The following is a 27,376-nucleotide window of genomic DNA, read 5'->3' as shown; positions in this document are numbered from 1 at the left end:
ACCAGTACTAACGTAACTAATGCCAATGATATTCCAAAGAATACGTGATAGTTATTCAGAGAGTCCTGCTAAGCTACATTCACTCGAGAAGGTTCCAGCATTGTACGTTTCTGGGGCCAGTTTCAAGTGACGCGCTGTTCGGGTAGAGAGATTCGTAGTACCCTGTGCTGCGTTACAGGTCTGGCCGCCGCCTCGCTTCAGGTGCTCCGCAGCTGCTGCGGACTGAGGACCATTGGTTGCTTGAAGGAGACATGAGAGAAATAGTGATCAAATACTGCACCAAGGAGGCCAATTCCTGTTCTGGTGAAGGAGTGTCCTTTGTTGAAGCTGAGTGGGCCTTCCTGATTTTCTTTTACATGGATTAGTATAGCCTCATTGGTTCTAGGTATTTTTCGCCGTTATGAGGCGCCACTCCAAGCCTATAGATGTAGAGTACTGGAGGTGGATTCGACCTTACCACGTGCAGATAAATTAGCTGAGGATTTGAACTTCTGACTATGGTAGCCGCGCAACCGAGCTAGCTCAGCCGGATAACCATGCAGGCGGCGAAGCCTTGCTATGGCGGAGAAGTCCAACCCATAGGAACCCGCTTGTCTAAAAACTCATTTGCATTATGCGCGATAGACGGATTAGTAGGTAGGTCAATAATATTTATGTATTTCAGTGTCTCCTCGCGCTTGAAGAGGCGTGAGCCAAGAAAAAGAATACCAATAAACGGGGTGAAACAATTCACGAATGCTGCTAACATAGCAATTCTGAGCCGTGCCTAACAGGTAACCTTGAAAGCGGCTAGGTATCATCGACATTTCAACAGGTTTGGATAGCGCTTATAGGAAGACGAAATGAGCAAATATGGCTTTACGCGCCACTTTGCTTAGCCGAAACTCCACGAGACACTTTCGCTCGGTGACACGCTCAACTGCTTTCAGACGCGGCTTGCTGCCCACAGGCTTCGAAGAAGTACTTTCACACCAAGTCTCTTGCAACTCAGAAATGTTATGCCTCCTTTAGGCTACCGCAAACGCGTCTGCGACCAGTCATACACGGCTTGCACAATTTGCGCGGTGAAACAACCACGTAATCACAAATAACCAGAACAACGCACGGGCCACGTCAAAGTCCGATCCTATGGGTGAGGTGCATTTGAGTTGAAAGGTCAAAATTAATTTATTCTCGGAAGCAGCGCAAGCCTAACGCATCGCGATTTATCGTGGTAGGTAGGTCGATATTATTTATATATTTCACTGTCTATTGTGGCGTCTAGAGGCGCGAGCGAAGAACTAAAATACGAACAGTTTGAAAAAAATGTAAGAATGGTTCTAACATTGCGGTTCTGAGCCGTGCCAAAACAGGCGCCCTTGAAAGCAGCCAGCTGTTCTCGACATTTCAACAGATTTGGGCAGGGCTTATATTAGAACGAATGAAAACAAAGATGGCGGAGGGCACCGCCTTGGCAGTGGGGGGGGGGGGGGGGGGGGGGAGGCTTACCTGAAAGCAACGAGACACGTACGCACGGTGACACGGTCGACTACTTTCATTGTAGTTGAGTATGTTGAGTATGTTGAGTTTAATGGCGCATAAGCAACTAAGGCTATCATGCGCCAATCACAAGGTATAAGTAGAAAAAAGATGGGTAAACTCAAAAGATCCTTTTCTGATAGAGGATCCCGAGGATTCCAACAAATTAAATAAACACCTCAGCCTTCTTCTCAGACATGAGAAGGTGGATGAGGTGTGTCACTGGATGTAAAAGAGAACAAGGTCACGCTTTACAATTTTTCAAGAAAACCGGCTTCTTTTAAAAAGTTAAATAGATGAATTGTCCCAACCAGCGCATCTTCACTTAAAATCAGTGAAGGATGAAAAGGAATGCGTTCGCTGTAAAATGGCGTAAAATGTTTTTTCCTCAATGTCTCAAGTTGTCTGCAGGAGAGTAAAATGTGGGTCACTGTAAGTTCGTCTCCGCATTTGTCACAAACTGGCTTGTCTTTTTTTGTCAGCAAGTAATTATGGGTAATGTGTGTGTGTCCAATGCGGAGGCGACATAAGACAATTTCAATAAAACGTTCTTGGTGTGAACATGACTTCCACTCTTCTATGATGGGTTTTACAAGGCGTAGCTTATTGTTCGTTTGATTGTTCCATACGGACTGCCATTTTTCTTTCAGTTTATGGCACACTAATTTCATGCAATCTCTGTAAGGAATTCTTATGTTTTTTATTTCCTTATTTCGAGCTTTAGCTGCACTCTCGTCTGCTTTCTCATTTCCACAGATTCCTACGTGGCTCGGCACCCAACAAAGTTTGATGTTTTGTCCCCGCCTCGTGGCTGCTGTTATGTTGTGTAGGATGTCACCGATTATTGGCAAAATTGCATTCCTAGGCTGAAGGGCTGTAAGTATGCTTAGTGAGTCTGTATAAATGATGCTGTTTTCAATGTTTTCATGTATTATTCTTTCCACAGCCATGGAAATTGCATGACCATCTGCAGTGAGAATTGATGCACATTGCGGCAGCCGTACGATTTTTTCCCAGCTATCCTCTATCACAGCACATCCCACGTAGTGTGCAGCTTTGGAACCATCGGTATAAAATGCTGTATATTCCGCATATTTTTCTTTTAGTGCTAAATATTCTTGTAATATATGTTCCTGCGGCGTTAGTTTTTTCTGAAATCGTGTTAATGAGAAGTCAGAAACAGAAGGCAAGCAGTACCATGGTGGCAGTGGTTTGGGTTTCTGAGCAATATTAGGCAGTGTGTCCGTTACATCTAACTCTTGTAATTTCTCTTCAAAACGGAGAAGTGGTCTGATAGCCTGGGGTTTGTTGGTAAATAATATTCTAGATGGGCATTTGTTAACTATTGGGTAACATATATGTTTTGGCAAGGAACGGATTTTTAGAACATATGAGCATGTCAGCCTGCTTCTTCTGTCGGCAAGAGGGGGTTCGTTAGTTTCTACATACAAACTGGTTATTGGCGACGTCCTGTAGGCACCAGTTGACAAGCGTAAAGCTAAATTGTGTACTGGGTCCAATCGGTGCAAATAAGATGATCTGGCAGACCCATACACTATACACCCATAGTCCAAGGACGGCCGTATGACGGAGTGGTATATTTGTAGAAGGCATGCCCTATCAGAGCCCCAGCGTTTTCGTGAAAGGACTTTAAGTATGTTCAGTGCTCTAGAGGCCTTGTTTTTCAAAGTGTTTATGTGGGGTAGGAAAGTGAGCTTTTTGTCAAAAGTAATGCCAAGGAATTTGTGTTCGCTTTTTACTGGGAGTTCGGTTTCATTAAGGTGTAGGGTGGGATCAGGCTGTAAACCTCGTTTCAGCGAGAACATAAGAGCCACTGTTTTCTGTGGGGAGAACCGGAATCCATTTTTGTCTGCCCATGTTGATAGTTTGTTTATTGTTAGCTGTATTTGCCTCTCGCATGTTGCTAAGTTTGATGATGTGCAAGCTATCTGGAGATCATCAACGTAAACTGAGTACATAATGGATTTCGGAATTATTTGTGCTAGGGAGTTCATTTTTACAATAAAGAGGGTAGTGCTTAAGATACACCCTTGTGGCACCCCATTTTCCTGACTGAACTTTTTTGAGAGAGTTGAACCGAGGCGCACATGGAAGGAACGGTTGCACAAAAAGTCACGCAGGCAATTTAACATCCTGCCGCGAATGCCCAGGTCTACTAGGTCGCGGAGAATGCCATACCTCCAAGTAGTATCATAAGCCTTGTCTAGATCGAAGAAAACGGCAAGGCAGTGTTGTCTATGGATGAATGCCTCTCGGATTGTGTTTTCAAGTCGAATGAGATGATCAGTTGTAGAGCACGTTTTTTTATAACCACACTGATGGATGTCAAGTAGTTCACGGGAGTCTAGAATAAACATCAATCTAATATTCAGAATACTTTCGAAAGATTTCGCCAGACAGCTGGTAAGGGATATTGGCCTGTAACTACCGGGAGATGTCGGTGGCTTTCCGGTTTTCAAAAAGGGTGCAATAACAGCTTTTTTCCAGGCCTCAGGTATTTTCCCTTGTAACAGTATCTTGTTAAAGAAATGCAGAAGAACATTTATAGCGGATTCGGAAAGATGTGCCAGCATTTCATAGTGAATTTCATCAGGCCCTGGTGCAGTTTGTTTCCCGGCAGACAGTACTCTAGTGATTTCTTGATGAGTGATTAAACTATTATACGGCTCATTTATGCTGCCACTAATCGGAAGCCTTTGCTTTTCAGCCACGTTTTTATATTTTAAAAATGACTCAGTGTAGTGTGAAGAACTAGAGACTGCGGCGAAATGTTCTCCTAATATGTTGGCCTGTTCCTCTATACTTGTTTGGATACCAGGGGTTGTCAGGAGAGGAATTGTAAATGGGGAGTAGCTACCATGGAGCTTCCGTACCTGCTCCCACATTTTTTTTTATGTGACTGTGCTATTTATTGATGAAACGTATGCTTGCCATGACGTCTTTTCGGCATTACGGCGGACGTATCTTGCTTTAGCTCGTGCCTTTTTAAAGATTAGAAGGTTGTCCTGAGTGGGATATCGCCGAAGGACACCCCAGGCTTTATTTTGTTTTTGCTTTGCTTATTTGCATTCCCGAGTCCACCACACCTTGTTATTTTGTCTCACCACTCCTGAAGTCTGGGGGATAGCTAAACGGGCAGCAGCTAAAATACAGGTTGTGAATTGTTCATTTAGATCGTTGACACTAAGGTCTTCAGAAAAGACTTCTTCTAGATTGGCCTTTTCTCTAAACAGTGTCCAGTCAGCTGCTTGGAGCTTCCATCGTCGTGGTTTGTTTGGAATGATTGCAGGTGACGATGGAAGAGTGATTATGACTGGTAGATGATCGCTTCCATATAGGTTATCTATGACGTTCCATTTAAAATCGTTAAAAATACAAGGTGAACTAAAAGATAAATCGATACAGCTCATCTTTCCTGAGCTTGGGGAGCAGTATGTTGATTTGCCGGAATTCAACAAACAAACATTATTGCTCAAAATAAAATCTTCTATAATTTGTCCTCTTACGTCTGTTTTCTCGCTTCCCCAAAAACCGGAATGCGCATTAAAATCCCCAACTACCAGGTAGGGTTCTGGTAATTGTTTGAACAGGTCCTCTAACTCATGAAGGGTTATTTTTAGGTGTGGTTCTAAATACACAGAGCACACCGTAATCGTTTTATAAGAGAGTAAGGTGGCTGCCACAGCTTCAAATTTAGTTTTTATTTTGACTTCACGAGCTGCAATGCCACTTTGTACAATGATGGCTACCCCTCCTGAGAGCCTGTTTGCTTGTTCTCGGTCACGGCGAAAGACTTTGTATTTTTTTAGTACACATGTATGCTGAGGACCTAAGTTTGTTTCCTGTAGGCACATTGCTACAGGAGAGAAAGAAGTTATGATCTCTTTTATATCACTAAAATTATTTAGGAGTCCTCTGCAATTCCAGTGAATTAGGAACGCCATATTGATTTATGTGTGGGGGGTCGGGATACGTTTAATTGGTTTTCGCCCCGTGATTCGGGGGTTTTCTTTATACGCAGTATCCAAGGAGTTCCGCCGTCCCTGTGACGTTGACGGCACGGAACCATCCTGGTTCGTCTCCATTACCTCATCAGAGGCGCTGGAGGGTCGTGCAGACTGCACGTCGGCACTTTTTTCAGACCTCCCCTCGTGGGCAGAGGCCTTGAGGCTTGCCAACTCGAGGGACGGCATAGCCTGCTTTGCGGCTGGTGGAGCAGCGTGAGCTGCTACCACCGGGGGCGAGGATGGCTCCGTCCCAGCCTCACTATGTGTGGTCTGGGCAGGTGCCGGAGGCCGGTGTGGTGGATCGCCCTGTCGCACCACATCGGCGAAGTTCATGTTCGGTTTGAGTGAAAACTTGTTTTTAACTAAGATGCGGTTTCTAGCCTCTTTGAATGAAATGTTCCCAATTGTTTTCAATGTAATGATTTCTTTTTCTCTCTTCCATGAGGGACAAGACCTGGAGTATGCAGCATGCTCTCCTTCACAGTTCGCACAGCGAGGTGCTGCTTCGCATACTTCAGAAGCATGGTCTTTGGATGCGCATTTCGCGCAGGTTTTGCGACCACGGCAACTCTGGGAGCCATGGCCAAATCTCTGACAGTTGAAGCAACGTCGAGGGTTCGGAATGTATGGGCGAACGGCAACTTTTGTATACCCAACTTCAATTGTCTCTGGAAGTGTGCAGCAAGTGAAAGTCAAAATTAGATGCTTGGTAGGTAACTCTTTGTTGTCTTTTCTTATTTTAATTCTCTGAACATTGCTGACATTTTGTTCGGAAAGCCCATTCAGCATTTCTTCTTCGGAGAGATCCAAAAAGTCAATTTCAGAAATCACCCCACGCACTGTGTTCAGCGATCTGTGGCTTGAAATTAAGACGGGGATGTCTTCAAACGACACGATATTAGCAAGTTTGCACACTTGAGCTTTGCTTTGGATTTCTAGCAGAAGGTCACCGCTAGCAAGCTTTGTTACTTTATAGTTGTTGCCTATGGCTTCTTTCAGACATCTTGCTACTGTGAACGGGGATATTTTCCTAGCCGGTTTTTCTGGCTTTTCACTGTGTATAACGTGATACTTAGGGAAGATTTCTTTGGTTTTTTGAAAAAAGTCAGCTGTGACATCGGTCCGCTCTCTTTTGTGAGGGCGATCTGGTTTGGAGAGAGGAAGTGCCATGGGAAAATAGTATAGTTCGGCTGCGGTGCCAGCCACCCACCATGGAGTCCTACAAGGGGGCGGGAGAGGAACTTGTAAGAAAGTCCTACCCACGCCAGCTGTACAGCGCAACTATAATCAAATATGGCTGAACTCAGGACAGCTCGCCACACAAGATTAACCCTAGCCACCCAGAAAAAAAAGGAAAAACCGAGAAGAGAGGAGGTGACAGGAGAGTTGTGAGAAAGGAGATAGGAAAGTGAAAGATGGAGGGGAGGACAGGAAAAGGCGACTGCCGATTTCCCCCGGGTGGCTCAGTCCGGGGGTGCCGTGTATGTGAAGCCGAGGCCGAAGAGGTGTGTTGCCTCCGCCGGGGGGCCATAAAGGTCCAAACACCCAGCATCGGCTCAACCCCCAGGATCCCCTTTTCCCCAGACACGGCTAAGCCGCGCACGGCTACACGCGGGAGGGTCCAACCCTCGTGTGCTCGGGTACGTGGTGTCGCAACACACCAAACGCCTGCTGACGCAGACGCCCCTGCGGGGACTTTCATTGTGGTAGTAGTTGTATATGTCTGCATGTTGATCACCTGGGGCTACCACCGGGACCGAATGTTGGCTTCGTCTTTCTGTTTATTTTGGCATGAGTAAGAACGTCCTTGAAAATATTGTTGCGTCCGTAGGCTACTCTAGGCGGGTCCGTACAGATCCTATTAAGTTTCTGGTTTCTTGCGCGAATTGGGTAGTATTTATTGAGGATGTTGTTGACACTGAGGAGTGCGTTTGAGAATTTAGTAGTAAGAAGAGGCGTCATTCTTCTTGTGATCTTAAGGCGCGGTTTGAGGACCTCCGCTCGGTCATGTTGGGTCCTGTCATTATTGGCTTTCTAAAGGACAGCGTTAGGGCAGATCCTCTTTGATAGGGCTTCTTCAAGGTGACCGAGTCTGTCTGCGTAATCTTGTTTTTTAACGCAAATGCGACGGATTCATGTGGCTTAACCGTTAAAGCTTGTTTGGATTGTCTGAGCTGCCGGTTTGTATATTCTAGGAATAATTCCTTAAGGCGCTTCTCTCCACCGTGCGGGTTTCTTCAGTACTATTACGTCAAACTCTAGGGATTGTTGTTTGTCAATATTTCCTATACAACGTACTCTTTAGTGTTGCACTGTCAATACATATTAAGTTGCAGAAGTCACAAATGAAGATTTAGTTACAATATTTACAAGAAAAAAAAACGATTAATGAACAAGATGATCCCAAGACCGATTGCACCTGTACACGCCAAATATCTGCTTCTAACTGCCACCACTCTAGTTTGCACCGTAACATAACCCCGCATCTAAAGACGCCGTCTCGGCGTTAACTATAATGGAGGCTTACGCCGAGAAACATTCAGAACGTCCGTGCGGACCCTCGGATTCAGCGGAGCGATCTCGTAGTTCACATCTCCAAGCTGACGCAATATCGTGCAGCGCCCTCTGTAACGTGGCAACAGCTTTTCAGAGAGGCGGACGCGGGGACATGGTGCCCATAGGAGGACAACGGAGTCAGGAGAAATCGAATGCCCTAATGTCGGCAGCGTAGCGGGCTTTTTGCGCGGGCTGAGGCTCAGTGAGCCGGGAGCCGCCAGTAGTGCGTGCCGTTTGAACACGGGGGAACACGTCTTGAGCGTATTCTATGGGAGTGTTCGTCGAGCAGGGAAGCAGTGTGTCAAAGAGCAAAGAAGGGTTGCGGCTGAACATCAAGTAAAAAAAAAAGGTGAGAAGCCAGCGGCCTTATGACGGGACGAATTCTAGGTAAAGGTCACGAAGGGTAACGTGCTGTCCAAATCAGTATGGTCGTCGAAAACATACATAGCAGCATTTCTGTCAACATGTGATTGAGCCGTTCCGTTAGTCCATTTGTGAGTGGTAGGCGGTGGAAAACTTGTGCTCTGCACAACAGGAGTGAAGTAAATTTTCCACTACTCGGGATAAGAAGGTGCGGCCGTGATCAGCGAGGAGCTGCCGGAGTGCGCAGTGATGGAGGATGACACCATGTGAAAGGCAATCTGCCTCCTAAGTTCCATAGTTTGTGCACAGTTCTCGTGTGATCGCATACCGGGTCGTGTTATCGCTCGCGACAAAGATCTACCGATTGCCAGATTTCGGTGACAGCGTCCAGAGGGCAGCGCAGCAGGCTTTTTGCGACGCTAACACAGCACACAGACTGCAGTGTAGCGGCCCATAGCGCGGTACAGGCCTGGCAAGTAGAAACGGCGCCCTACAGGGTTGTAAGTACGCGAACCGCCGATATATCAAGCAGTAGCGACGTCACAAAACTGCTCTAGAACTGATGTGCGGAGATGCGATGGTACAACGTGTAAAAATTCTGGTCCTTCAGGGCGTAAGGTGCGACTGTAGAGTGCGTCTTCGCGCAGCACGAATATGCGCATCGAGGTGTCCGATGACAAGAATTGAGACGATTGATGAAAACGCGTAAGCAGCCATCACCCCTTTGTACAATGCGGATGTCGTACAGATCAGAAATGGCCAGGAGGTATCATGCGTATCATTTTCAGGGCGGTCGACAGGATGACGGGAGAGGCAGTCGGGGTCCTTGTGCAAACGGCCTCAATGGTATAAAATCGCAAGTGAATATTCTTGGAGCGGTAGCGCCCATCTATCAATCGCCCAGTGGAGGTTTTAGGTGCGGAGAGCCAGCACTAGGTGCGGTGATCGGTAACCGCGAAAAATGTGCGGCCGTGCAAGCAAGGACCGAATACGTCTAGGCCCAGCACGGAAGTATTCATCGTTTCACTCGAAGGTGATTCTTGCAGATGTATTGCGCTATTTGACCACTGCAGAGAAATGTCCTGTGTGTAATGTTTCGTGCTGCGAATAGTTCTTTGAGTACGAAGCTGGTCCGGTGATGCAAAAAGTGTACCAATAATTGCGTCATGTGTTTGTAGGTTTTATTGTCCTCAAATTTGAATTACTGTAATATGAGTCCTAATTTTAGTGGACATAAATAGACTAAAATAAAGTATTGTGCATTGCGCATGAATAGATTTTTTATTGAAGATTAACCGTCAGGGAATGGAATGTTGGTGTACAGAGCAGTGACATCTAGTGTTTCGAGAACTTTGTTTTGTGGTGATATGCTTTTACCTACAATGTCCTCCATAGTTCACAGTAGGTGGTGGGTATCTTGTGCAAATGAAAAAAAATGTCTTACGTAAATTTTTATATCCTCAGTTCAAGTTTGAGATAGCTTACACAGCAAGGTGTCGCCGCGACCAACATTTTAATTGCAGTGCTCCTTCATACATTTCCCCCGGCTAAATAAAGGTCACTCTTCGTTTTTTCCCTGCACAATTGTTATCTTTTTCTCTGGCGTTACGCAACCCAGGCCGTTGGTCTTGCTCCGTAGGGCCCGCTTTCCGGCCGTCCCGTCCATGCATGAGTACAACTGCCGATGAAGTAAACCTTTGTGCGGCTTCTTGCTCACAATCCTGTTTCTGCTCTTCTTTTCTGCCAGCATGAAGAATGCGCTGCCTGCCGCTTTACTTCACCTTTCTTAACACTAGAAGCATGGCGTCTGCTACTGTGCTTCGGCTGACGTGGAAAATATTGTTTCACACTTTTCCACAGGCAACCTGAGACGAGATTTTGCCAGACGAAAGAAAGAAGGCCGTGTTGCTGTGTAAGGCTTCGAGGCTCTACACCTTTTCTACGACTTAACGTCGCAAGCGAACCCCGACTCTTAACAGTTACAGGACATAATTCGCGTACATGCAAAAGCACCACGAGGACAGCATCGACCGCTTCGTCCATCGAATTCTCTTCGGAGGCCGAAGGCACTAGTTGGGAGGTTTTTACCGATACTTTGTGACTTCGTACATCGGTTGGTTCCAACCTACACTCTCGGCGCTTGTCACTGCAATTCGCTACGCGACCAAATTCTGCAGGAAGCCGCATCTACAACAATCGGGGAGAGGTTTCTTTATAAGGGATCCCCTTGGACGCTTTAGAAAGCAGAATAAATTGGGCGATGTGTCGAATAAGTACCCACGGAAATCCAGGTACTCAAGGGGCCTTCATTGCAGCGCGTTTGTTCTCAGTGACAAGATGGTGTGTCTAACCGTCCTGAGGTTCTCAAGACGGTGGTCCTCACGAAGTACCTTCCTCTACCCGACGGGCTCAAGCTGGCCCCCGACATGGCTGGAAGTCTCGAACTGGGGAAGCCGGCAAATATGGAACTCGGCAAGGAGTTCGAACTGCAAACCAAGACGCTTCCGCCGCTTGTTACCGCTGTGGGTAAACTTAACACATAGAATCCGATCCGAGCTGCCCGGCATAGCCTGTCACATGCCGCAAGTGCAAGAAATTGGGACATTAGGCTTCAATTTGTTGTTCGCGAAATTGAGCTTATGGAGCGTCTCCTGCAAGGGATCAGGTAATTTTTTCTAATCCCAGTCCCCATCCGGGCATCCAGTCCCCATCCGGTACGTATCCACGTCGAAGTGTTCGAGGTCAACACTACGCTCACGTCACCGGCCAAAACAGGACCTGCAGTTTCCCTGATGAGCATCGGCTTGTACCAGGAAAATTTTCAAGCTTTTCCTTTGCCTACTTCGAGCTTCGGACGGAAGAACTATTCGCAGCAAGAAATATTACACACAGGACATTTTTCTGCAGTGGTCAAATGCCGCAATACTTCTGCAAGGGTGACCTTCGAGTGAAACGATGCACACTTCCGTGCTGCGCCTAGACACCATCCAATCACTGGGCATCGCCATACAGGGATTTTCACTCGCTTGTCACCAAGTTTTAGGAACTCTGGCTGGTCCATTTGACAAGGAATCGCAAAGAATCACACAATGCTGCAGAATAATTTTCTCAGGTGTTCTGAGAAAAACTGGGATTGCTAAAGGGCTTCATTCATGACGGTCAGCTACCTTCGGCGCAACGCGCAGCAGCAACTTTCGTCCTCTACTCCTTGCCCTCCGCGAGCAAGTTTCTCCGAAACTGCATCGTTTGGGAACAGCTGATATTGTCAAACGTATGTCAGCGACCGACTGGATCAACCCGTCTGGCCTGGTTTGAAAAAAGAAGCTGTATTCAATTTGCGTCCATCTGAAATACGCCATTGTTATGAACGCCTTTTGGCGCTCGATAGTTGATGAATTGTTGCATTTACTGGTGTGGCTATTTTCAGTAAGTTGTACTTATAACCTGTACGTCATCAGGTCCTGTTATCCAAGAAAAGCCGAGAGCTTACAACTTCTATTATTCATGATGGTCTTTTTTTTCTTTAAGCTTGTGTGTTCCAGTTTGATGTCCACGCCATCCGCTTTTGAGCAGATTGCGTCATCTCTTTTAAGAGACTTTCCGCGCAAATTACGTTACATTGATCATTTCCATATTTGAGGCAAGATTCAACGTAACCAGGACAGAAATTCGCGAATAGTTATTTTCAAAATTAGTAATGATGGCATGCAGCTTAACCATAAGTTCGTATTAAATGTCCCTGAAGTAACTTTGGTAGCACATAAAATTTCTGCAAACGCTATTTCCCCGATAGACAGAAAAATTAAGGGAATGGTTGAGGCTCCACAGCCGACCCCCCAAGAAGTTGGTGCATTCGTTTCTTGGTCTTACGGGGTCCTACGCTGAATTCGTCCCATACTGCATTGAACTGGTAGAGCCTCTTAAAAACTTCGAAGGCAAGGGCAAAACGTTGTCTAGGAACAAGGCACCGAATTTATTTTCCGGTCACTTAAGCAGAGTGAGAAAGAGACAAATTTAATGATTAGTGTGGGGCGCTAGTTCATGGGCCAATCAGGAAGGCCCATGATAGGCCTGGTGGCCTATTAGGAAGGCCACCAGGCGATGCCTCAGGGCGACCTCTTTGACTCGCTGCAAAGCTCGGAGTTGCATGTCTGGGCTGGAGCTAAACTACACTTCCTCCCGCGATCATGGTGAGGGAGAAGCCAGAAGATCGGGGGTAGGGGTCTCCTCCTAGCACTCCCTGATGATCTGACTGAGAGCAGCTAGCTCACCGCAAAGTTGACAGTACGGATTTACTCTGTCCCGGTAAATGTAGGAGTATACGTAGGGGTTCGGATATGAATGTGTTTGTAGCTTGCGCCAGGTTGTCTCTTTCCGGTCGTTTAGCTTACTGTGTGGTGCGGGCCTACTCTGTAGTGTAAGAAGGCAGTTGTGGCGAAAGACGACGATGGCAGAAGTGGCACGACGCGGGAAATAAGAGGACAGCCTCGAGGTTTGACCGAAGTTAAAAAAAGAGGCGGAAGACACGAGCGAGGGCAAGCTGCGGGCACGAAGGCGGATCGAACGAGCCGAGGAGGTTCGAGCAAAGACTTCCGAGAGGGCTACTCGGGATGTACCGCAAGGGAGCAACCTCGTGACGGGCCTCCGAGCCGATGTCCTGTGTCCTGCGCCTGGCCGGTTCCCGCGCTCTCAGGGTTCCTGGGCTCTCACGGTTTCTGTGCTCTCGGAGTTCCGTCACTAGCAGGGATCCTGAGCCACTACGCTAGTGGCATGTCGCCACCACTGCCCATCCAACCCTAGCCGCCTCCGCCGCGTCCAGTGGGCCGACGAAGGAAGCAAGGACACGTGAGCGAACTCAGCTGGACCGTATGTTGCGACGCCCGGACTTCACGCGTTATTGGGCGAACTGGGGCATCTGTCCAGCCTTCTGCGTCATAAAATTTCGCGCAGTAGAAGACAGTTATAATTCGTGCTGAGTTTGCAGCTGTCTAAGAGTGCAGTGTTGTTAATTAAATGTCAACTCACGCAACCTGTCCTACTATCACCAACGAATCCGTCCCCACCGTACCTCGTGTCAACAAACGTGACGGTCTACATTAATATTGCGTTAAGTCTTCATATGAGGGCAAGACTTCGTTTGAGGTCTTCTGGTGCAGGAGGCCCACCGCTCGGCTGATGAATCCTTGAACTTGTTGATGGGGCGCTTCATCCTTTTATTCCCCGCCTGAGCTGGGACCCATATCAGCTTCATTGAGCGTGGTTCTTCACTGTTGTGTAGTCATTGTAGGATCTTGAGTTTGGTATGCCACTATTCCTCGCGCACATATTACTATGGCAGTCTTGCTGTCGCTCATAATTATACAGGCGTCTGTTTAGGCCGCGGCCAACCCAGTTGTGGCTTCTTATGGTTCGGTGGGGGTTGAAGGGCTTAGTGAACTTGAACCTGTGTGTGCCTTGAGCCTTGGGCCTGGAACCGTGCAAAAGTCGTATGTTTGGCCAGAGTTCTAGGCCGCGTCGACCTATGCCATGGCAAAGTTGGTCCCATATGTATTGTGCCTGGCCTGGGTCCTCGCTCTTCTTTTACCGTCGTGGTGGCCGACGAATGTGTTTTGGGGGAACGGTTTATCACGAACATGCCTCTGCGTTATGTCTTGTTTTATGGTTTGCTTATTGCAAAAACTTACCTTTTCGCTTTAATGTTTTGTCGACTACCTTTGCCTATGTTTTCCTGCTGATGTTAGTCTTAATTTCTTTTTATCTGAGCTTTATGTATACACATATTTTATTTCAGGTGTCTGCCCTTTCTGTACCAATGTATCTCTGTAATGCCTCCCTGCTACAATGCCCTTGTGGCGCTGCAGGTATTCGCATAAATAAAAAAATATGTGTGGTGGGGTGGTGGCGGGATCGTGGCCCACCTCGGACGCTCTGAGCGATTATGCAGCGAGTCTTGATACCATGGAGACGGAGAACCTGTGATATGCGGTGTGTTTCAATTAATTCTTCGATGGTGTTAAGAACGCTGAGTTGAAAAATTTCTTGTTGAAGGCGTGTTTTGGTAAGACGAGGAATGCAGCCAAGGTGAACTCGTTCTGCCTTCTGTAAGTGTAGGTATGGTAGTGCTTAGGTAAGACGGCTGACGACAAAGGCCTGGATGTGTTGGAGTAGGGCCTATTTCTCTATGCATTGCTTACGTGCGCTCACTCTCTGTAGCAGTCTTGTCAGGTACACCGTCACCTGGTGAGCTGTCGATGGTTATGCCGTTCCTAAAGTTCTGGTGTAGTGCCATGGCGAGTACTCGCATGGGCTGGATGTGGGTGGCTAGTTGCTGGCGGACTGGTATCGTGACGTGTGGGGAGGGGAGACTTGTGTTTGCTTCAGTCGGGTGGCCGCATCAGGACGATCCCCAACTTGTTCTGGGAGTAGCCTAGTCCTGCTCCCGTCACGTGTTTCTGCACGATGTCGGTGGCGTGTTGCAAAATTTCCTCAGCTATGCCGTCTAACCCTTCACACATTCAGAGCGCGATGTCGTCGGCGTGTAGCCTGTGTCTCAGTCCCGGGACTTTATTCAGTTTCGGAGACAGGTTGTGCATGGACGTCAGACTCTGGAGTTTCGCAAGACACGTAGCGCCACCTGCCGTTGCGAAGAGGCAGTAATTGAGTAGTGCGAAGCCCGACTCCCTTGCTAAGTTGCCTATGGAGATAGCAACTGCGAAACAACGATTTGACTAGATTTTGGTCCATATTGCGAGTGTTTTGCGCATTTAACACCCAGACAGAGAGCTATGAATTTGTACGCTAGTCGGACGCGCCGCCGAAGTGCCATAAAGCGCTTGCTGGCTCACTCTTCAGACTGATGGCGGAAGCGACACTACTGTTGTGTTGTAAATCGCCATGAACGTGAAGGGCAGGATAACAACGTTCAGTTTTACCGATTTCCATTGCGATCGTATGAAGGGGAAAGGCGAGAGCGCTGGATACGGGCCGTTCGACCTGTTGGTTAATCGGATTACTTGCATTCCCCACAACACCGTGGCTCGCATGAGAAAGTGCGACAATTTTGTTATTCTGTAATTGTGTTGCGTGGCCCTGACGGAGGACCGTGGTAACCATGCGAAAACTCAAGCATCTGCAGCCGCCACTTCGTTAGTAACAGAACTAACAACGTTACGAACCATCCTGCTTATGTACCATCGATATCTCCACCTTTTAACAGACGTCCGCGTCCGCTTGACTCAACAAGTGGAACGGGGAGATTTGGCAGGTCAGCTTAACCAAGCATTTTGCTTCGTTTATGAATTCAAAATCCTGTTCTAGAGCATCTCGACTGCGTTTTTCAAATGTGAGCAATAAAGTTGCTGTATAGGAGCACTGGATGAGTAATTGCGAGGTAACGCATGTGTGTAAAGAAAAAAAATGTCGCGTTTATTTACATTTATTTGTGCGCGCTTGTTGCTCGAAGCGTCTGCGAAAAGTTCAAATTAAGGTACTGAGCGATGCTGTAGCTCCTGCGAGAAAGAAAGATGCAGCGCGTAGGCACTGTAGGAAGCTTACTTTCGTTATGATAGCTGTTTGCTGCCTTGAAAACCGTTTTCTGTCTGCTGCCCTGGAAAAGGCTATTAAATGATTTACTCTCTGTAAATAATTGCGAGACAAAACATTACGATAAAATACATAAAAATATAACAGATACTTAAGTCTTGTGTTCAGGACATATTCAATATGAACCAATTTGAAATGCTTAGATTTTTATGCTGATATGCCTATAGACAAACCTGATGCTCTCCGTACTTGCGAGTTGCAGCACGCCGAAATAACACTTGAGACTTTATTTTATATTGTACACGTACTTGGCCCGGCTGAGCTTGCTTTCCGAAGCGTGGATAGGCGGTAGAAGTTTTCCGGGTCCTTGATTTTTGGGAAACCGTGCCTCAACACAAACGAAAGAGAAGGGTCCATTGTGGTCTGTGCACCTTCGCTTGCGGACAGCTCTTCTTGCACTACCCAGTTAGCGCGCCAAGGCTGCGATGGGGGCGCTGGTGACGGGTTTTTCCGCAGCGCCGCCTGGGCAGAGTCTGAGGTCTATTGCTAGGTTTAATAGGTGTGGTGACAGGACTGAGTCTTGCGGCGTACCTCTGTGAGCGAGCCGGATGGTAGGCAAACGCAGGTCCCTAACCACGAGCTTGACCGTCCTGCCTGTCAGGCAGGATCTGATTTAGTTGTAGGTTCATTCGCCTGGTTCTAAGTCGACTAAATTCTCGAGCATGGCCATGTGGAACACATTGTCAAAAGCCCTCTGGAGTTCCAGACTCAGTAGAGCTTTCTTGTTCGAACTACTCTTTGGATGCATCTCAAGTAGACAAGTATGCCTGGAAACCGAGAATCATGCGTGGTAGGAGATCGTGTTCCTCTGCGAAGTTCTGTCAGGTGCAGTACTACATGCTCCGTGAGCTAGCGTATGCAGCAGGTGAATGAAGTCAGGTGATAATTTTCTACGTTCGGTTTCTTGAACGCAACCCGTGCGCCTTTCCAGTCAGCTGGGAAAAGCACCGGAGCGCCCGCACTTGTTCACGTATTCGGTTATTGCTCCCACCGACTTTCGGTCGAGGTTATGCAGCGCCTTGTTCGCAACGCCGTTAGGGCCCGGCGCTGACGTCGTGCGCAGCTTGTGCAGCACATCGCAAACCTAGGCCTCCGAAATGTCATCGCCCGGATGTTCGTTGGGAGCTACCGCGTAGTATGGCAGGAGCATGTAGCTCGGACTCGAGCTGTCAATTTGCTGGCTGGCCAGTTTTGGGAGCAGCTCCCCGTCGGTGCCTGGGTGTCGGTGTACTATTTACATGCTGGTGACTTGGTGTTGCTGGGTTCCAGCAGGTGTCGCACCTGGTGGTATGTCTTCTTGAAGCCGAGCGGGCCGTTCAGGCTGCTTTTTAGTTTTATTTCATCCTTCATGATTAGTACTGAAGGAGGTCCCGCAGTTACAAGAACTGTCAGGGGGACCTCCTATTGGTAATTTAACAATGCAGGAATTAATACAATATGGCAGATGTGGTCCCACTGTTGACGTTCTAGTATAGAGATCTGTGCCTTTATCTTCCGTGCGAACTTCGCTATGCACCGTCGCAGGTTGTTGTGTCATTGGCACTGCAACCTGTACGTAAGGCTTTCGCTCACTTCCCACACGTGCCGGTAGCGAGAATCCGTCGATGACTGCTCTTCAGACGCCGCCATTTCGTGCGTCGTCGAAGTCACGTCATGGTTCAGCGACCTGATCCACTTGTTGAGATCCAATATGGAGCCGGGTGCCATTTCTTCCAGCAGCTTACGGAACTTATCGCGATTTGTAATGCGGGCCGCGGCCGTCTTTGCATTTCAGGCGGCGGTTTCAAAAGACAGCGACAAAATGTAATGATCACTGCCGACCGCGTGAACTGTGTTTTGACACCGAGTGCCTGGGGATATGTTTTTGCAGAGGGAAAGGTTTATCGTGGTGTTTTCACAGACTGTTACCGACCTGTATTAGTTTGTGTGAGTTATTGCGGACAGTAAGACCGAGATCGTGGGTGGTCACCCATAACCAGGTGCCCTGGCGGTTAGGTTGAGGATCACCCCACTCTGGGTGCTTCGCCCTGAAGCCTTGGGCTACGTTGGCCAGCAAAGTCACCTTGCGGAGGACTCGTGAGATGTCAGCGCCCTTGTCTCGTGGTGAGGAGGAAGAGCGGGCCGTCTTCTCTACTCCTCAACAGTAATTCAAGGACTGTGTTTTGAATGTCTGTGCCTTCAATTTGGTGTTGTGTGGCTATAAGGTTGCGATGTAGTAGGATGGCCGTGTTGTGGTGAAGCCCGTCGGCCTGTCCTAGCTGATTGTATGGAGTGTAACCTGGTTCTTTTACGGGAGCGTTCCTCTCGGAAACTATAATGTTCGGTATGTCTTGGGTGTTTTGTTGCACGTTAAGCTGGAAATGCTCCGGCTTAGTTCGGTAGCTCCTGGTGTTCCACAGCCATATTGTCCGCCTTGTTCGTGGGGCAGAGTTACGTTTGTGTCAATGCGCGGGCCTGCCTGACACGCTGGCGTTGGTGTGTGGCATCTTATAAATTTCCTCTAATATGAAGCTTTGGTGGGAGTCGCTTTTTTCTTGTATGCCACGAGCTCTGTAATGTGTTTGGCTTGTGCTGCCTCCGCAGAGCGTTTGAGCGTAGTATATGTGCTTATGGCGTCCATGCCGGACACGAAACACCTGAAGGTTTATGATGAGTTAGATCACGTTAGAGCGCGTGTCTAGGTGAGCTTATAGACCGCAGATAGCCGCTGCTACGGCCCCGGCAATGTGCGCATCCCTATGGTGCGAGGCAGTGGATTTGGCGGCATGTGTTGGTCTCAGCTTTGTGATTCTGGAGTCATGCTAATTGAAGTGGGGAAGGATTCCTGTGTTAGTGATACGAGTGTGGATGTCGATGTGGATGTGCGCGATGCGAGGGCTCTGTCTATCTTAGCTTCTAGGGATTGGATACAGAGATATGGGGATTGGCTTGTGAACGACGCGCTGTATGGAAGTCGGCAGCGTAGATAGTGTAGTACCAAGGGTGCAAGGCACAAGAGACAACTGGCACGTGAAGCCCTCGCGCAGGAACTGCTTAACTTCGTTAATCAACGCGTAGTGGTCTCCCGCAATGCTAGGAGGTGCTAAAGCCCAAATGGTTTCTTCGGGCAAGCAGGAACCGCAAGTGGAGTCGCGTTTCTTCTGGAGCTGGCCATAGCTGTAACACAGTTCTATAACATCAGCTACCGTTTTCGCGTTCTTGGTGGAAAGCATCTGAAACGCGTCGTCATGGACACATTTCAATATGTGTTTGATCTTGTCGGCCGCTGTCATTGATGGGTTGACACGCTTCTAAAGACCGACCACATCTTCAACATAGCTTGATTAGGTCTCGCCATGTTGTTGAGCTCGACTGCGCAAGCGCTGTTCGGCACAACATGGGAGCGGCTGGACGACCGAATAGCTCAACGAGTTTCGTTCTGAAGGCCAACCAGGTGGTAAGGTCAGTCTCGTGGCTTCTGAACCACCGATTGGCGGCGTCAGTCAAGTAAAATATCACATTGGTGAGCTTATGCGTGTCGTCCCATTTGTTGTGCTTGCTTACCCGGTCGTATGCTTCAGCCAATCCTTCACGTCCTGCTCATCAGCAGCGCTGAGGAAAGCAGGGTCACGTTGCCTAACGGTACCGGAACAGACCAGAGTCCGAAGCAGAGAAGCAACCGGCTGCTCTTCGTCCGTGGCCATTACAGAAACAGGAGGCAAGGTACAGCTGCCGAGATGCAGGGTTTTAGGGAACCAGGAAACTCCACCGAATATAAAGGGGGTCGTTTGGAATTTACCGACAAAAGCAGGGATTGGCGCCAAAGCTTCGGGATTCTCAACCCTCATCTTCTTGGATGAGCGGCGTACTCTGGTTGTCTGAGTGTCGATAACATTGTTCACTCCGCTACTTAATTTAGCTATCTGGGACTGCTGAGCGGCATTTTAGGCTTCCTGGGCCGAACTCTGAGTTGTCAAGGCGGAATCCTCCTTGGTAAACTCTCTCACCTGTGAGTTGGATGCCAGCGACGGTGGGGGTCGCTGTTACCGTGCCACAATTCCGAGCGGCTCTCCGAGACCTTGGCTGGACGAACAGATCCGGTTTGCCGAGGGGATTCATTGGGTTGAGCGAGATCTCAGACGGTGGTCTCGGGAACGTCGCCTGCTGGCTCGGTGTTGACGTTGTCCATTGGATTGGAGCGGCGACAACGACGTGGACCGGGCTCGGAGGGGCGGTGAGCGGCAGCTGGATGTGCCGATGTGGGACGGGCTGCGCAGGGTGGCCCGGGCAGGTTCTTGTGCTTGCTTCGCTTGAGGGGTGTGCGGCTTCTTGATGAAGTGTAATTTGCGGTTTGAATTGCTAGTGTTGCCTACCTCCGCGCAGGCGCTGCCGCGTGGCATGTATGTAGGAGCTTCGCCCTGTTTGGGTGGGAATTGCTCGTCCCCGTCGCAACGGTGACATCACTGCTTACGTGGCAAAGGACATACGCCTGTGCGATAACCCACCTTGTGCAATTTGTCGCATGACTAAACCAGGTTGTGAAGTGGGTAGGATCTGATGTCGTTGCTGTGGTAGAATGTTCATTCAGGGAGGATCTTATTTGTGAGGGCGACCACCAGGTGCCTAGTCTGACCATTGCGTCTGCCGTATACCTTCGTCCGAGAAATCGCCGAATGCGTGAAACATGATGCCTCGCACGGCGTCGTCCGGAGGGTACACGTGAAGGCTGATGGTGCGAGTGCCCACATTGATAGATTTGATGCGGAGGTAGGCACGGGGACGCAGAGAGTCGACGACGCTCAGTGTGAATGTGTTATTGATCGGATACGTCCGTAGGTGATCCTAGATTGCAACGAGGCTGCCTTGAGCAGGACCTCGTGTAGCTGCCGTGGTGGCACCAAGGTGAGGTCGATGGGAAACTGCGGGTGTCCCACGATGTGGATGGTGTCAACCGGCATTGTCGGTAGCGGTACGCGTCTGCCTTGTGGTGGTGGGTGCTGCTTGGGGTTCCATGTGGTCCTTCCCCTACCGTACGAGCTCTCTTCCGTCGCACTCAGGCAGGGAGCTTCCTTGCCTTCAGTCCTGATCTCGTGGCCGCATCGTTCTTGAATAACGTAGCCAGATTACTTCCGCGGCCGTCCGACCATTCTATTTCGGAGATAAGTTCTCATTAGACCTCGTACTGCATGTCGTTGGGCTACTGGGCACGTCGAGGGAGCAGCTGCTGTGGCGCGAGGCCTACCAGAGGCCGTGCTCGAGCTAAGCTTGTTAGACTTAAGTCGGCGAGCGTTATGGGGAAACAAATTCTCCCAGGAGAATAATCGAAGGTTCAGCATAGAGGGTGCTGTCTACGTCATTCTAATACCTTCCCAAAGCCACTCCGGCCGGAATCATGCAAGTCGCTGAAGTTGGCGCGGCGAAAACACCGAAAATCGCAAGGAGCTGACCTAGAGTGCTACCGTTCTCTCCGAGTACTCGCAACGTCCCCTTTAATCAAGTACTTCCTTCGCGTCTTGTACTGCGCATGTTTTAACTGCACCTACCCATGACTGTAGCGACAGATCTTTGAGACAATGGCTTGGGAGCCGTCCTTCAGCAAATTTTCAGAAATTAGCTATTTACAGGGGCTTTCGCATCTCGTATTGTACCCCCGCAGAGCAAGCGCACTTCGTACACGACGTGAGGTATTAGCCTGCCTTTTTGTTTGTGAACATTGGCATGTTTACCTAAGGGGCTGCCGGTCGACGTTTCAAACTGGTGACCGAGCTCTTGCTGCATTATTGTCTTCCATAGAGCGCCCTCTAAGAGTTTCTCGATGGAGTGCTCGACTCCTCTACTCTAACTTCGAGAGTCAGTATCGCAAGGGTGATGAAAATGTCATAGAAAATGCAATGTCACGCCTTTCTGTTCCTGCAGAATCTGAACCAGTTCTAGATGTGGAGGTAATCTCTTTGGTTTCTGTATGCATTACAAAAGAAGAGATTCAGAAAGCTGCACTGGCTGACCCGCCTTTTCAGGCTTTAACAGATAATGTAGTCAAAGGATTAAGCAATGCTGCTGATTTGCCGTAAAAATGACAGGTGTATGTATGCTTACAGTCCAAACTATCCCACGCGAATAATCTTCTCTGAAGTGATCGCATTATTCCTCCTGCTTCCTTGCGTACAATACTCCTCTTCTTTGCTTATCAAGGCCCTTTGGGCGTCACCACAACCAAGCTTGGACTAAGAGGCATCAACTAGTCAAAGTAGTCAAAGGATGCAGAAATGCTGCAGATGTTCTACCGGAATTGCAGGCATTTGTTTCCGTACTGGCTCAATTATCCTGCGTGAATAATCGGCGTCTTCGAGGAGAAGCTATCGTTCATTCTGCGTCCTTGTATCAGAAACTCCTGTCTATTGCTCATGAAGGTCATTTAGGCATCACTAAAGCAAAGCTCAGTCATAGAGGCATGTACTGGTGGCCTCACATGCATAGACAAGCTGAGAAACCTGAAGAAAACTGATTTGTTTGTCAGCAAGCAGATAAATTCACGTTATGTTCTTTCCCTACCCTTGAGCCTGTGGAATGGCCTCTTCGAACATGGCAAAAATTAGCCACAGGCATTAAAGGTCGTATAAATCGAGCTCCATAGTATCGCCTTAGTCATAGTTGACTATCATTCCATGTTTCCTGAAGTTGCCCTGATGCGTTCAGTCACGTCCAAAGCTATCATCTATTCTGTTCTTCTTTATTCAGTAGAAAAAGGCTTCCTGATGCCATTGTGTCCGACTATAGACAACAATTTTCTCCTGCTTAGCTTGAAAACTTCCTGAAAGATTGCGGCATTAAGCATTTTCTGTCTTTACTATACGCACGAAAACAGCCAGGTAGAAAGACTCAACCGCGTCCTGAAAGAACTCTTACAGGTTGCTATATTGGAACCAAGAAGCGTTAGTTCTGCGGTGCTATAATAAATCACAATCTATAGGTATCATCCACATATTACCACAGGTGCTTCAGCGGCTATAGTGCTCCATGGTCATTCAGCGAGAACTCGATTCAATGTCGTAAACATGGCTAGAATTCCTCAACAATTTATGTTTCTTGAATTGCGCCAGGAAGTGCAACGACAAATGCTACAAAAACAGGAAAAAGTCAAAACGTACGTATACTGTCGGCACGGGATGGAACTCCCTCAGTTTCGTCCAGGAGGTCTTGTAATACGTATCTCGCGAGCCTGGTCTGCAGGATAGGATAAAATGCTTTCTAGCTTGAAAACGCCAATCGTCACAATGCTTCCAAACTCGTGAAACATCAGGCACGACAGAATTCTCTTGAAAACTTAGATCAAGGGAGTCATTCCTGTGACTACCCATACCTTGATATTTCCGACCTTTTCTTCAGATTTCTACTGCTAGAGTTTGTACTGTACACACTCGATTCCTACCTCCTGTCTTACCCCTTCGACAGGTTACATGCTCTGCAGAGAAATCTGTTGGCATTCCGTCTGTCATACCGTCCCAAGACAGGGCTCGTCAAGGAACTCAGAACAGCGATGCACATAATCCCAGCCTATCTGCGACTACGAGTAATGATTCCTCTAGTCTTGCTGCATAACTACAATCATTTCTCCGTGCGTCTACGCGAATTAGACAACCCCAAGTACCGTTTAAGGATTATGTCTTATAATAGCTGTACAGTTTCTGTTTGCATGGGAATGTTCCATCCAACTTTTTCTGTCAGACTGCTCCTTTATGGTTTATACAATATTGGTGAGATCCTTCAGGTTGCTATAATTAGTATGTCAGTATATCTTGCTGTTCTTAGCATTTAATGAACTTGATCGGTACACGAGTTACTGTTTCTTCCTATGGTCTAGAGAGGGTTCTTCCTCCTATAAGAATTGCTTCTATGACAAAAAATGTGTTGTCCTACATAACGATTAAGCAAACAGCATCCTTCAAACAGGAGGGAGGGGGGGGGCGGTTCCTGCAGCATAAAGTTGCAGTACCCACACCTCCAAGTCAGCTACGGTAAATGACCTTCACAGGACTTCGGCGGTTTACACCAAAATTGTCTCTTTATGACAGGTCAAACGGTATCCTTGAAGCGGAGGGTTTTCTTTGAAGATTCCCCCAATATAAACCTGAAATAAGCACAGTTCCACATCAACGACGGTCACCGGACCGTCATTCGCGGCTTAGGTTCGCTGCGAGACAGCGAGCCTCGCTTCTTTGTTTACCCAAAATGGGTACATCCATGTCGTATTTAAGTTCGAAGTCCACAACATTATGTCAACTTGCTTGCAGTGTAGGTGAACACCCTTATATTATGTAAACAGTGTTATGCGTGATATATTTTAGGATTCAATCTCATTTTCCATGTAGTTGTAAATATGCTTTCTATTCGAGAAATTTGATAGTTCCTGCTATCGCTTGTATAATACTGCTCATAGTATACAACTCCGATAGGAAGATGCAAGTCATACTTTCCGTCTTGAGTATACTGTCAGTTTGAATATTCTAATCTGTAAGGATGAATCCAGTTCACTAAACACATTGAGTGCTACGGTATTTAACGCATTGTATATTCACAAGATCTTTAAAGTTACCATGAAACTGGATGTAGGTTCCTTCATTTCTATTGCATTTACTTAAAAATTGTCAATATACATTGCTCTGCAAATGATATGGGTGCTCTAGAAAACATTACTAGTTGCGTAACGTGTACAGTTCCTACTTTTTGTGTGCAAGTCATTTGTGTGTGTTTAAGTAATCTGGCTTTATAAGCGAGGTAACATATTCCACTTCTCTTTTAAAGAAGAGGTGATGTCATATCTTCAATTTCAGTTTCGGATTGTTGTGGCCGCTAGCACCACGCCGCGCCCAGCATTGCAAGAGCACTGCGCCGCGTTCTCTTTCACCTCTGATGAAATAGGACAGTCTTCGTTTGGTCCCCGAACAAGGAAGTCATCTTATGCTGCGGCGCTCTACGCCCCCGGCCATCGGCCTTACACTGTAGGCCCCACGTTCAGGCCGCCCTGCCGGGGGATCACTAGAAATCACCAAGAATATGGTTAAAAAATGTGGAGAAGCTGTCTGTCGCCATGTTGCCGTTTGATACTATCGAACAGCCCTGAACATTAGCGATGTATTCTTCAGTGCGTAGAATTTTATCAATTATCTGAATGTGGTCGAATCATCCTGCAGTTCTGTTGCTAGGTTTAACAAATTATAATTCAAACAGGATTATCAGTTCATTAGTAAAAAAGTGTCTTTGGCCTGTTGGTAATTGTCAGTGTGGATAGTAATGTTGGACGATTGTCTAGCTTAAGGTAGTGTTCAGGTTTATTTTGGTGTATGTGGGCCTCGTACTTATCTACTAGCCAAAAAACTACACTACCATTCTTTTTTTTTGTAATGAGAATTTCATTCCGAAAACTAAGATTTAAGATGATTCAACTCTCTGAGGCTGTTATGATTTTAAGTTGCTTAGCTGTCTTGAGCTCGCTAATAATTTCTCTAGTGGCAGGGACGGCCCCAATGATGCCTTCGGTTTGTGTTCAGTTTTCTGAAAGCTGCCCCTGCTATCTTCCCCACAACAACCTCTCCGTGCCGCCCTCTCTGTCCTTTCTTTTTCTGCTGCCGCACTCCCACTCTCCCGTTCTTTTCCCATCGTCTTAGTAACCATGTCTGGAAACGTGAAGTGACAGCGCTCATGTTCTTTTTTTACCTCTTTCTTTACAGCCAGCGGAGAACGACCGCACGTGATGTCACCCTACTAACCTGTTAAAACTGACCCGTCAATGATGAGAACGACAACATGGAGAAAATAGACAACCTGTTGAAGCGTAGGCCAGCCTTTCCGAGGCACCTGATACCTGTTTGGAAAATTCTGCACAAAATAAAGCAATCACCGCCGGAAACCATAATGCCAGCCATGTTTCGTGGGGCCAAACCGACATCTGATGCTAGAAAAAAATTGGTTCGGTTTGGTTTAACCAACGGTTAAAGTTGGTTAGGTTATCTGTCTTACGAATGAAATACTGGGGTATTAGATGAGGAAGGCGATCAAGCCAGTTGGTCTGCTTTGGGGTTTAAACGATTCCTACCATGCCTCTACGCCGACTGCAGCTCGATAGTCAGATGTGAGGCCTTCCGGAATTTGTGGATTTTGCTGACATATCAGTGGGGTTTTTGTAACCTGCGTAATATGCTACGCTTCACTAACAGAGACTTAGTAAATTTCCACTCTAGTGAGCTTGGGTACTATATGAATTGATTTCATGGGCAGCATGTATGGCTTGCAATTTAAGTAGCACCCGGTCGGAAATTTCTCTCTTGTATGTGGGAGAAAACCAAATTCGAAATAACATGGGCTCACAAATGCGACTCGTCCTACCCTGGAAAAATTCGTAGGGTCCCTGTGTGCGACACTATTAGCCAACAAACACTGACACCAAGGACAACATAGGGGAAATTACTTGTGCCTAATGAATTAAAAATAAATAAACAATAAATTAATGGAAATTATTTCATTAATTAATCGCATCGCACGGGAAATGCGAAGGTTGTGGGTTCGGTTCCCACCTGCGGCAAGTTGTTTTTTCATCCACTTAATTTCAATTATATTTATCGTTTCTTTATTTTTAAATCATTAAGCACAAGTAATTTTCAGTATGTTGTCCTTGGTTGTCAGTGTTTGCTGGCTTCTTATGATATGAGTAATAAAAATCGAGCCCCTCGGTTAACCCCCTTCCTTCTTATTACAAATGAGGGTCTCGAATCCGGCAACCTTGGTGTCTTTAGGTAGCACGTGTGGGTTTATTGACCAGTTGCCTTCACCCAAAAAGTTCACGTTGTCGTGACGCCTGCGGTAAAAAGGACGTTCCACGTCCGCCGCCAAGGTCTGTGAGTGGTGGCGCTGGCTAACAATCCCAGGGTTCTACTAGGACACATAAATACACAAGAAAGTGGATGAGGAAACGGTGCCGCGGTAGCTTAATTGGTAGAATATCGCACGCGAAATGCGAGAGTTGTGGGTTCGGTTCCCACCTGCGGGAAGTTGTTTTTTCATGCACTTTATTTCCATTAATTTATCGTTTCTCTATTTTTAATTCATTAAGCAGAAGTATTTTCCCCTATGTTGTCCTTGGTGTCAGTGTTAGTTGGTTTCTTATGATATGAGTAATAAAAATAGGGCAGCTTGGTTAACCCCCTTCCTTCTCGTTTCTTAGAGACAGTGTATCATAAAGGTTATGAACAGGGATAAGGTGCCTCAGAAAGGCTGGCCAACGTTTCCATAGGAGGACCTATCTTCCCCTTTGACGAAAATAGGTCCTCCTATTG

The 27,376-nt window shown here is 47.4% G+C and overlaps 2 long non-coding RNA genes across 2 annotated transcripts in view; one reads left to right on the top strand and one right to left on the bottom strand.

The window, feature by feature from the left end:
* The window catches only part of LOC140215993 (uncharacterized), a 38,595-nt gene that overhangs the window by 6,224 nt on the left and 4,995 nt on the right, over positions 1–27,376 (bottom strand). The gene's annotated exons all lie outside the window — the stretch shown is intronic.
* On the top strand, positions 1,673–25,944 carry LOC140215992 (uncharacterized). The gene is made up of 3 exons (XR_011892628.1): positions 1,673–2,394; positions 5,561–6,255; positions 25,775–25,944. It is a non-coding gene; the product is annotated as an uncharacterized lncRNA (long non-coding RNA).

This window comes from Dermacentor andersoni, chromosome 2 (assembly GCF_023375885.2).
Source record: "Dermacentor andersoni chromosome 2, qqDerAnde1_hic_scaffold, whole genome shotgun sequence".
NCBI lineage: Eukaryota > Metazoa > Arthropoda > Arachnida > Ixodida > Ixodidae > Dermacentor > Dermacentor andersoni.
The sequence above is the reverse complement of the archived record's forward strand: the minus strand, read 5'-3'. Positions and strand labels throughout refer to the sequence as shown.